A 12,041-nucleotide genomic window follows, 5' to 3' on the forward strand; every position below is an offset into this window, starting at 1 on the left:
CCGTCCGGCACGATGGCGCAGCAGTAGAGTTGCAGCGCCAGAGACCCGGGTTCGATCCTGACTATGGGTGCTGGCAGTACGGAGTTTTGCACGTTCTCCACGTGACCTGTGTGGGTTTTCTCTGAGATCTGCGGTTTCCTCCCACACTCCAAAGACGTACAGGTTTATAGTTTAATCGGCTTGGTATAATTGTAAATTGTGTGTGCAGGATAGTGTTTGTGTGCGGGGATCGCTGGTCGGCGCGGACTCGGTGGGCCGAAGGGCCTGTTTCTGCTGTATCTCCAAAGGTTCAAAGGTTATTTATTGGTCACATACACCATAGGTGTAGTGAAATGCTTCTTGCCAATGCAGCACATAAAAAAAAGAATACAGACATAACAATAATAAAGAGATTTAAACATAAAAAACATCCCCCCACAATGGTTCCGATTATGAGGGAAGGCACAATGTCCAGTCCCCATCCCATTTCCACCCATAGTCGGGCTTATTGAGGCCTTCGCAGTCGCCTTTACCGAGGCCCGATGTTCCAGGTTCTCGCCGGGTGATGGTGCTCCAGCGTCGGGAGAATCCTCTCAGCGGCATGGGACCCCTGGAACGGCCACTTCCCTTACCGAAGCCAACAAGGCCGCGCCGGATGGAGCTCCACCACTGGTGAGAGATCCCAGGCTCCCGATATAAAGTTCAGCGCTGCCGCCCGCAGCTGGCCGCTCCACAGACCCGCAGCTCCGCGATGTTTTACTTGGCGGTCTCAGCTCTAAATTAAACAGATGGAGTTACTCATCAGCTGATGTCAACACACAAAAATGGCTCCATTACATAATTTGTAATAATTATTCTGTGTATAAATAGATTTGCTAGTTTGATTCACAAACCAATTGATGGATATGTTTATATGCCATGGTGAGCCTAGTGTTGATGTTTTACCCAATTTAAATCATTAGGAATGATTTCCTAATTCATATGAGGAATGTGCTCAAAATGCTAAGATTTCCATTGTACTTAAAATGGATTACGTTGTGGTTGTAATATGTGTTGAGTTAACTGCATGGCTTTCAGCTTAGTTCCAAGTGTCTGCTGCACAACAGATAATTGCTCACAATTTGGCACCCAATTGTTGATCATTGGGAGAGGGCTGTTTTCTGAGGCTCAGCTATAAAGCATCATGTAGCTTCAAGAAGCTAGCTCAACGATTGTGCCAGTCAGCAATCGCTGCCGTTCCTGATTTTTTTTAGCGTTCCCTTTGACAGATTCTTCAGCTTCTTTCCAGCCACCATCAGGCACTTAAACACTACACACCACTAACCTCAGCAACTATGATCTTCCATGGATTGTGTATCTGGTTGCTCTGTCTGAAGAAGGGTCTCGACCCGAAACGTCACCCATTCCTTTTCCTGGCCCGCTGAGTTACTCCAGCACATTGTGTCTATCTCTGGTTGCACGGCAGACTTCATTTTCTTTTCCACTATTATGGTTGTCAAGTATTATGGTTATTATTTATTGTATTTTTTATTATTATGTACTATCTGTGTGTTATTGCATTTATGGGCCTGTTAAAGCTGCAGCGAGTTAGAATATCATTGTTTTTTTGTCAGTAACCAAGGGCGGAATCAAGGGATATGCGGAGAAGGCAGGCACGGGTTACTGATTGTGGATGATCACAACGAATACCGGTGCTGGCTCGTAGGGCCAAATGGCCTCCTCCTGCACCCATTTTCCACGTTTCTATGTTTCTATATAACTATGACAATTAAACACTCTTGACTTATATTCTTCAGGAGGGCAAAGTGCATTGATTTGTTTTGTTTCTTAACTGTCCGTCTAAACTTTGTTTACATAGGCATGGACGGATTTGTTCTTCATATAAATAATAATCAAATATAAATGCAACCTATTTATCTTTCTATGCAAGTGACCACGTTTCATTATTTTGGTATGGAATAATAACACTACAATCTCAAAAGTCTAATGTGATAGTAATAGGAATGGAAATGTTTTGCACAAAACCTTGATTTTGTAATCAATGAAAGATTGTAGAATTGTTTAGACAAATAATTGTCAGTGCATTGTATCTTCTGATGGAAGGTGCAGATTTTTGTACTTTGCATTGGTTGAGAAACATTGCATGCATGCACTCAGTAAGGGTGAATGCTAGAAGTACTCAAGTGAATATCTATGTGTAAATACTTGCAGAAGTTCTGACAAGACGAGCTTTGCCTGTACTGGCAATTATACTCTACAGTGTTGTTTTATTTTGTGTTGCTGGTGAATCTGCAATGATTGTGCTCACTACCTATATAAATTCTTGAATCCCACTTAAAAACGGAATCTTGATTGATTGATTGGATAGATTTATAAATTAATGCATATGTAATATGTCTACGTCTGCAGCCACTTTATCACAGTTATGTGACTATTTGGGACCAGAAAAGTCACCATGCACAAAAAAAATAATGTGAACGCATTCTGAGTTAAATTGACAAAAGTAGTGAATAACATAACAATTATTACAGATTCCATCAGAACTCAGATTTCCTTTCCACAGATGTTGCCTGATCTGCTGTGTTTCCTGTATTTTCTGTTTTTAGATCTGATTTCCAAAATCTCTAGTATATTTGGTGTTTGCTCTTGAGCATTGATTTTGTCATTTTAGACTCCCAGCGCACGGGATCAAAGGGTTTCCAAGATCGGAAAAAGACCAGAATCCATTTTGTTTGCTTTCCTTAGAAAGCCATAGATGTTTACAAGAATGATCCCAGGAATGAGTAGGTTAACCTATGATGAGCGTTTGATGGCACTGGGTCTGTACTCGCTGGAGTTTAGAAGAATGAGGAGGGGGGATCTCATTGAAACATACAGAATAGTGAAAGGCTTGGATAGAGTGGATGTGGAGAGGATGTTTCCACTAGTGGGAGAGTCTAGGACTAGATGTTATAGCCTCAGAATTAAAGGATGTTCTTTTAGGAAGGAGATGAGGAGAAATTTATTTATTCAGAGGGTGGTGAATCTGTGGAATTCTTTGTCACAGAAGGCTGTGGAGGCTGTCAGTGGATATTTTTAAGGCAGTGGTAGATAGATTCTTGATTAGTACAGATGTCAGAGGTTATGGGGAGAAGGCTGGGGAATGGGGTTAGGAGGAAGAGATTGATCAGCCATGATTGAATGGCAGAGTAGACTTGATATGCCAAATAGCTTAATTCTACTCCTATCACTTATAACCTGATGACCTTGTGAGATCTATCGAAAGTGGACACAGGCCATCCAGCTCAAATTGTCCAGGATGAAAACGTAGTTTTTCTAGGCATCCCATTTGCCTGCATTTAACCCATATAGAAACATAGAAAATAGGTGCAGGAGTAGGCCATTCGGCCCATCGAGCCTGCACCGCCATTCAATATTGTAATGTATATAATGTAATTAGCATATGTTATGTCTTGTGCGAGGGGACGCATGCGCTAGAGGAGACTCATGGTGGCGTCCAGCAATAAAGAAGCTTGTGAGTTTACTCCTGTATCTGAGAGTTCTTTTGAGTCAGTTCCAAGAACCCAAAATACACTACAATTGGCGACGAGGATGGGATAGAGTTTGTGAACTCACCCACAGGACTGTTTTGCAACACACAGGATTGTTTAACAGTTTAAACTGTAGATACGGAGTTGTGTCGCAGTTGTTTGCGAGCGGGACATGAGAGGCCTGCAGATCCCTCTATGCCGGGGACTGGATTTAAAACATCAGCTGTACAAGTCGGCGAGTTTTGTCAGGCTATCTCTATGTGGTAAGATGTCGTCCTTCTACGTGGCAAGATGTCGTCCTTCGGATTGTTACTCATTTTAGACTGAGTTTTCCTTTTGTCAAATTCCTCAAGCTGAATAATCTTTGTATAAGTTTTCGGTGAATTGTTACACCAAAACACACAACAACAGCACGAAGAGGATAAAAGAACAGAAAAGGAAAGAAGAAGGACTGTCAGAAAAAAATACGGTTGTGATTGGAAACAATGTGGAACGGCACCAAACCAAAAGATTTGGCGCCAAACGGTTTTGGATTGGCGCCAAAGAAAAGAAAGGTCGGAACAGGAAGCAAGGAAAACAAGTGGGGCAGTAAGTGTCACCGAAGAAAGCAGCCAAAAGCTGGAAGCCTAACCAGCAGGACAGCGACGGTGTCAACTTACCTGGAACATTTTCCAGGGCTGTGTAGCCAAGGCAAAGGGGCAGAAGAGGCCCAGCAGCTGCCACCGACTTCGGACGTTTTCCAGGGCTGTGTAGCCCACAGCCAGGCCCAGGAGCCGCCAACGACGTCGAGTGAGGGCCTAGTACCGGGTAGGTCACGGACAGGTCCAGTGAGCCACCGACGAAACGGAGTCAGCCCGGCTGGGAGAAGAGTCAGCCCGGTCAAGGGAGAAAGCCGGCCACACGTGAGAAGCGGACCGGCAGAGTAAAAGAAAACTGGCCGCGAGAGAAGCGGACCGGTCGTGAAAGAAAGCCCGGTCGGGAGTAGAGTCAGCCCGACCGTGAGCAGAAAAGAATGTCCGGCCGCGCAAGAGAAGCGGACTGGCTGAGGGGGAAAGCCCGGCCGTGAGAGGAAGTCCAGCCCCGAGCAAAGAGTGGGTCCGCACGAGAGAAGCAGAACAGCACTCAAGCACTTCAGCCCGGTCGGGAGTAGAGCCAGCCCGGTCGTGAGGGCTGTGGAGACAGCGGGCAGGCAAATCAGCAGAGCAGCAGTAGTCGACTTGGCAGCGAGCCAGCGGCAGCAAAAGTGGAGGTCTGGCGAGGCCAGCAGCAAAAGTACCGGTGGGGACAGCTCGAGATGTCGAAAAGGCACCGGAGTCCATAGGCCGACAAGCTGGACCGGTGAAATCCTTCAAAATAAAAGCAGGACTGTAGAATGTAATGCATTGTTCACTATTCCTTCACAATAAAAGCGGGACTGTTTGGATGTAATGCATTGGTCACTGTTATTAATAGTAAATCTGTGTGCATAGCAGGAATATGGTTAAAATGTTCTAAATGTCTATTAACATGAAATGTTGGTTAATAGTATAAATCTATTATTATAAGAATTAGTAATAGTCAGTGGGCTGGATCACTTCTTAGTGTGTAGAATGATTAAGTCTAGCGCAGAATACACAGTGAGAGAACAGAAGATAGTGCACCTGAATAGCAACAGGTAGCATGGCTTTTCAAATTGTGGGAAACGTGCCCCAGTTAGATTATGGGTGTAATTTTGAGAAATGGACCAAAGTCTTGGAGGCTTGGTTCATTTCCAATGATATCACTGCAGCGGAGAAGAAGAGAGCATGGTTCATATTAGGCTTAGGAAGAGAGGGTTATCAGACCTTACGTATGTTACTGCTGCCAGCAAAGCCCACAGATAAAATGTATGAGCAATGTAAGGAGGCTTTAATGGCTCATTTCTCACCAAAACCTCCAAGGGTAAAAGGACAAAGGTCAAGTGCAAAAGGACAAAGGTCAAGTGCAAAAGGACAACGGTCAAATGCAAAAGGACAAAGGTCAAATGCAAAAGGACAAAGGTCAAGTGCAAAATGACAAAGGTCAAGTGCAAAAGGACAAAGGTCAAGTGCAAAAGGACAAAGGTCAAGTGCAAAAGGACAAAGGTCAAGTGCAAAAAGACAAAGGTCAAGTGCAAAAGGACAAAGGTCAAGTCCAAAGGGACACAAGTCAAGTGCAAAGGGACACAAGTCAAGTGCTAAGGGACAAAGGGCAAATGCAAAGTGGCAGAAGTCAAAGGCAAAGAGAAATTGCCATCCAAAGGACAACCCTAGCTATTCAAGCTGCATTCAGGGGTATGAAGGTACGGAGAGAAATCCGGAACAAACAGAAGGCAACAACGGTAATACAAGCAGCATTTAGAAGGCACAGAGTATACCGTCAATACAAGACAATGAGATTGGCAGCTATAATAGTACAAACCCATTATAGGGCACACCTTCAAATGGAAAGTGATCGCAAAACTTACATGAAGGTACGCAGAAGCGTTGTACTGCTTCAGGCAGCCTACCGTGGAATGCTTGTTCGAAGGCAACTGCGGGGCATGCATAAATCTGTCAGGGTCATACAGACTTATTATCAGATGTATAAACAGCGTCAGTATTTTAAGAAACTATGCTGGTCTGCCATTGCGGTACAGCAACGATACAGAGCATGTCAGATAAGAGATGTCCAAGTGAGACAGTATAAGAGTTTGAGGGAAGCAGTGTGTGTATTCAGGCCTTATACCGCGGGATCAAAGCCAGAGTATTGGTAGAGAAAACCAAGGCAGCACGCTGTATTAAGTCATTCATAAGAATGTGCATTACAAGAAAGCATTTCTTGATGCAAAATGTGGCTGTAGTCACTCCGCAAGCTGCATACCGTGGTTACCGATTAAGGGTACGGTACAGAGCTATGCGACAAGCAGTCATTTCGATCCAGAGATGGTACAAAGCATGTAAAATAGGGCATTCCCAGTTTGTGCAATATCAGTCAATGAGGGATGCAACTATTACCATTCAAACTGCCTACAAGAGTATGGTGGTTAAGCAAAAGAGAGCTACTGTAAAAGTGCAGTCAGTACTCCGTATGAGTTGGTATAGGAAAGACCTAAGGAGACAAATAGACGCACAACAGAAAAGGCTGAAATGATACAAAAGACTTAAACGATATAGGAGAGACTTCCTCAAACCGATTTATACAGCAGTTGTAGTGCAGTATCACTACCGTGCTTATGTAGTAAGAGAAATATACAGAGCGCAAATCAAAGCCACTGCTGTATTGCAAGGACAATATAGATCCTACTTCTTGATGAATAACCAGAAAGGTGATTTAAGAAGACAAATAGACGAACAGCAGAAAAGGCTTAAACGTTGCAAAGAACGGTTAAATAAATGTGTGACGATGAGCAAAAAGCTGTTAACAGAAAAGTCTAAAGAAGAGAGGCTGGTCGGTTGAGACAAAAGTATGCAGGACCGATTGTGATTAGAACACTTCAGTATAGTCCAGCATGGAGCTTCCTTCACTGAGCAATGGACAAATGTTTATACATTGCAGAATGTTATTATACAACAAGAGCAGATAAATACGTAGCGCCAAGAAATTGAGCGACAGAGAGCGACTGAAAAACGAAAACCTGCAGTCACGTGTCAGATCCCACCTACAAATAAGGAACAGAAACAGAGGAAATGTTAACTTTAGCAGAATTTCAAGAACAGGAAGAAATCTGCAAATTAGATTAGGATATTTAAAAAGGGAAGAGGCAGAGTGATTAGAAAGATGAGTGGAATTAACGATTATAAGTGCTAAGTTTAGATACAGTTTACAGTTATGAGGATGTAATGTAAAATGACTGTAATAATATAATTTTGCAACTGTGTGTTAATCAATTATATTTAATGTACTAGAAATTGTGTTATTCGCCTCTAAGCTAAAGGGGGAGCAGTGTAATGTATATAATGTAAATGGTGTAACCTGCCTCCAAGTTCAAGGGGGAGCAGTGTAATGTATATAATGTAAATGGTGTAACCTGCCTCCAAGCTAAAGGGGGAGCAGTGTAATGTATATAATGTAATTAGCATATGTTATGTCTTGTGCGAGGGGACGCATGCGCTAGAGGAGACTCACGGTGGCATCCTGCAATAAAGAAGCTTGTGAGTTTACTCCTGTATCTGAGAGTTCTTTTGAGTCAGTTCCAAGTACCCAAAATACACTACAAATATGATCATGGCTGGTCATCCAACTCAGTATCCTGTACCTGCCTTCTCTCCATACCCCCTGATCCCTTTAGCCACAAGGGCCACATCTAACTCCCTCTTAAATATAGCCAATGAACTGGCCTCAACTACCTTCTGTGGCAGAGAATTCCACAGATTCACCACTCTGTGTGAAAAGAAATGTTCTCATCTCAGTCCTAAAAGACGTCCCCCTCATCCTTAAACTGTGACCCCTTGTTCTGGACTTCCCCAACATCGGGAGCAATCTTCTTGCATCTAGCCTGTCCAACCCCTTAAGAATTTTGTAAGTTTCTATAAGATCCCCCTCAATCTTCTAAATTCCAGCGAGTACAAACCGAGTCTATCCAGTCTTTCTTCAAAGCTATATATCCCTCAAAGCTCTTCCTATCCACATACCTGTCCAAATATCGTTGAAAGTCAGAATTGTATTCACTTCTATAGCTTCCTCTGACAGCTTGTTCCAGATATGGTTCATCCTCTGAGTGAAAATGTTGCCTCTAATGATCCTCTTTGATGACTCCCCTGTCACCTCAAGGCTGTGCCCTCTAGTTTTAGAATTCTCTACCTTGGGAAAAAGATTGTTCAGTTAATCCATGCCCCTCATGATTTTGTTTTGCTTAGCTACCTCCACAAAAACCACATCCCTCCATTCCCTGAGCATCCACATACCTATCCAAGAGTCTTTTAAATGCCACCAACGTGTCTGCTCCATCCACCACCCCTGGCTGCACATTCCAGGCGCTCACCACCCGCTGTATTAAAGAACATGCCCTGCAAATCTCCTTCAACCTTGCCAAGTAACTGATGTGCATTTTATGAGTCGAACAGATTGCTGGCAGCAGAGGGAATGAATGTTTACCATAATGACTGTGGATGCCGTTGCACTTCATGAGTACAGGAGCTATTCTCAGTCACGGATGCTTCTCGCTAACTAATAAACCCTTCCTGGATATTTCCTCCAATTTGAAGCACTTTAACTCTTTCTGTATGATTTTCATTTGCCATTTTCCCTTGCCCAGTTGAGGTCTTCCTGCAGCTGATGCTGCTCAGCTTTTGCAGTCTCCTTGCCTCATTAACAATATAATAGTGGGTGTTACAAGGTGTGGTAACACCGGATCAATATTCTGAAGCCTTGGCTATTATTATTAGAATGGTTTGAAACTATTAAACAAAGGCTCAAAAATGTGATACCAGTAACCTCTCGGTTCAATTTTCGAACCAAATCCAAATCCAAAAAATGCTTGCACTTTCTAAGTTTCATTATTATTGTCACCAGCTTTTCCAGAGTACTGGTTCAAATACTTTGCTGAAATCTAAGGGAGTCATATCCACTACCTTAAATGCATTAAGTTCCTTAGTCACAACTTCAACGTAAACCAGTACATTGGATTGACAAAAAACATCCTCTTGTCATCTATTGAGAGTTGGATTGCTTTTATGACTATGTAAAACGTGTAATCAGTACATTGCTACTTTATTCAATGTTTTAGCAGCTTCATTCTATTTCTCATGGGGAAGTTTTCCACATTTTTATCCACAATGTACATCAAAATCACTAGACAGTAGCTTCCTGCTTCACAATTGCCACAGTTTTTAAACTAAGGGCGGCACAGTGCTAGAGTTGCTGCTTTACTGCGCCAGAGACCTAGGTTTGATCCTGAATACAGATGCTGTCTGTATGGAGTTTGTACGAACTCCCTGTGACCCCATGGGTTTTCACCGGGTGCTCCAGTTTACTCCCACATTCCAAAGACGTATAGGTTTGTTGGTAAATTGGCCTCTGTAAATTGTCTCTAGTGTTTAGGATAGTGCTAGTGTGCGGGGTGCTAGTGTGCAGGGTGATAGTGCTAGTGTGTGGGGTGCTAGTGCTAGTGTGCAGGGTGATAGTGCTAGTGTGCGGGGTAATAGTGCTAGTGTGCAGGGTGATAGTGCTAGTGTGCGGGGTGATAGTGCTAGTGTGCGGGGTGATAGTGCTAGTGTGCGGGGTGATAGTGCTAGTGTGCGGGGTGCTAGTGCTAGTGTGCAGGGTGATAGTGCTAGTGTGCAGGGTGATAGTACTAGTGTGCGGGGTGATTGCTGGTCGGCGCAGACCCAATGGGCTGAAGGGACTGCTTACACGCTGTATGTCTAATGTAAAGTGAAGGGGAGCATTTGTCTTTCACCTGTACTCTACAGATTTCTGGAAAATATTTTAGTCTTTCAGATACAGGGCATTTATTAGGCCCCTGATTATTCTAATTACTGTAAACACCCAGCTGTTGGGCAAACATGCAGTTGATAAAATTAGTTCTATTTCCAGATCAAATATGTAATTCCGTAATCAAAACAAAGTTATGTTTGTCGCTGTATAACAAAGTGGGCGGCGCGACTCACGTCGCAGTGGCCTCTGCAGTCCGTCTGTCGTTTTTTGATTTTATTTGTCTCGATTGTATGTAGTTTAAATTTTTTTTACTGGGTATGTGTGTGGGGGGCGGGGGGGGGGGTGGGGAAACTTTTTTAAATCTTTCCCCTGCACGGAGAACCCGACCTTTTCTCTGTCGGGTCTCCGTTGTCGTTGGGACCGAGCACCGTGGAGCGGCCTCCAACCGGAACGATCTGGGGCTCCAGTCGCAGAGCTGCGGACTTACCCACCTCACTGGCCGAGTTCAGAGCGGGAGGAGCGGTGGTGGCGCGCTGCTGCGGCCCGACCCAGGAGATTCGGGGGCTCCAACCGCCGGCCCGGTGGACGGTAACACCGGGAGCCCGCGGGTCCCTGCTGGGCGACTTCTCCTGCCCGAGTTGCGGGGTTGAGGATGACCTGGAGCGGGGCCTTACATCGCCCGGCTTTGGATGGCTGCGGGACTTGTTAGCGCACGCCGGGGGCTCCAACACCAAGACTCGGAGCGTGGCCTTGCATCACCCGGCGCGGCTTTATAATTGCCGCGGGACTTATTTACCATCGCCAGCCGGGGGCTTTGACTCTGACATCGGGAGGAGAACGAGGAGTGCAGGGGAGAGATAAGACTTTGCCTTCCATCACAGTGAGGAGGAGATTTACTGTGATGGATGTTCGTGTAAATTGTGTTGTGTCTTGGTTCTTCTTCTTGTTTGTATGACTGCAGAAACCAAATTTCGTTTGAACCTCTGGGTTCAAATGACAACAAATAAATTGTATTGTATTGTATTGTACAGCATCTGTTGTTGTGTCCTCAATCATTCCCACCAGTAATCCCATTGACTGGATAGCACGCAACAAAAGCTTTTCACTGTACCTCGGTACAGTATTCAGTTGTGTGCACTGTGTTACAGGAAAGCTTCAATGGGTTCAGAGAAGATTTATGAAGATGTTGCCAGGACTAGAGGGTGTGAGCTATAGGGAGAGTTTGAGTAGGCTGTGTCTTTATTCCCTGGAGCGCAGAAGGATGAGGGGTGATCTTATAGAGGTGTACAAAATCATGAGAGGAATAGATCAGGTAGATGCACATAATCTCTTGCCCAGAGTAGGGGAATCGAGGACCAGAGGACATAGGTTCAAGGTGAAGGGGAAACGATTTAATAGGAATCTAAAGGGTAACTTTTTCACAAGGATGGTGGGTGTACGGAACAAGCTGCCAGAGGAGGTAGTTGAGGCTGGGACTATCCCAACATTTAAGAAACAGTTAGACCGGTACATGGATAGGACAGGTTTGGAGGGATATGGACCAAACGCAGGCAGGTGGGACTAGTGTAGCTGGGACTTGTTGGCCGGTGTGGGCAAGTTGGGCCGATGGGCCTGTTTCCACACTGTATCACTCTATGACTCTACACATGACAATAAACCAAACTCCTATATTGACCCAATCCATCGCTTGTTTCTTCCATGTTCAATTCTGTGATTCACTCCGCCATTTTACTAACCAGATACATAAATGTATACTATCCTCAGCACACGATTCAATTATTTGTGATAGATTTTCTGTTTCTGAAATTTATTCCCCATTTTAGTTTCATTATTATAAATTCAACGCAAATTATAGAGAATCACAAACTCTTTTCGATTGGTTCCAAAGTAAGACAATATTTTCTTGGAGAAAGTTTTATTAATTTCCGTCTTTTAACTTTTGTTAATGTGATTACGATCGACAAGATTATGTTTGTTTGTTCCTGTGCTGTTTGACAAAGATCTAATTTATTGTGGTTGTCATGTTTGTAATTAGTAATGAAGAACCTGAGATCCCTTTTTTCCCTCTTTAAATAAACTATTAAAGCCCCTGTCCCACTTACGTGTCCTTGGCACGCTAATTACGCGACTTCATGGTCGCGTTGAGGCGCGACGGTCCCGCGAAGGTCGCGCGCGATT

General features: G+C 44.1%; 1 protein-coding gene across 3 annotated transcripts in view; it reads left to right on the plus strand.

Moving 5' to 3' along the window:
- Positions 1-12,041, plus strand: part of zfpm1 (zinc finger protein, FOG family member 1) — a 267,911-nt gene that overhangs the window by 183,651 nt on the left and 72,219 nt on the right. The gene's annotated exons all lie outside the window — the stretch shown is intronic.

This window comes from Amblyraja radiata, chromosome 17 (assembly GCF_010909765.2).
Source record: "Amblyraja radiata isolate CabotCenter1 chromosome 17, sAmbRad1.1.pri, whole genome shotgun sequence".
Lineage (NCBI taxonomy): Eukaryota > Metazoa > Chordata > Chondrichthyes > Rajiformes > Rajidae > Amblyraja > Amblyraja radiata.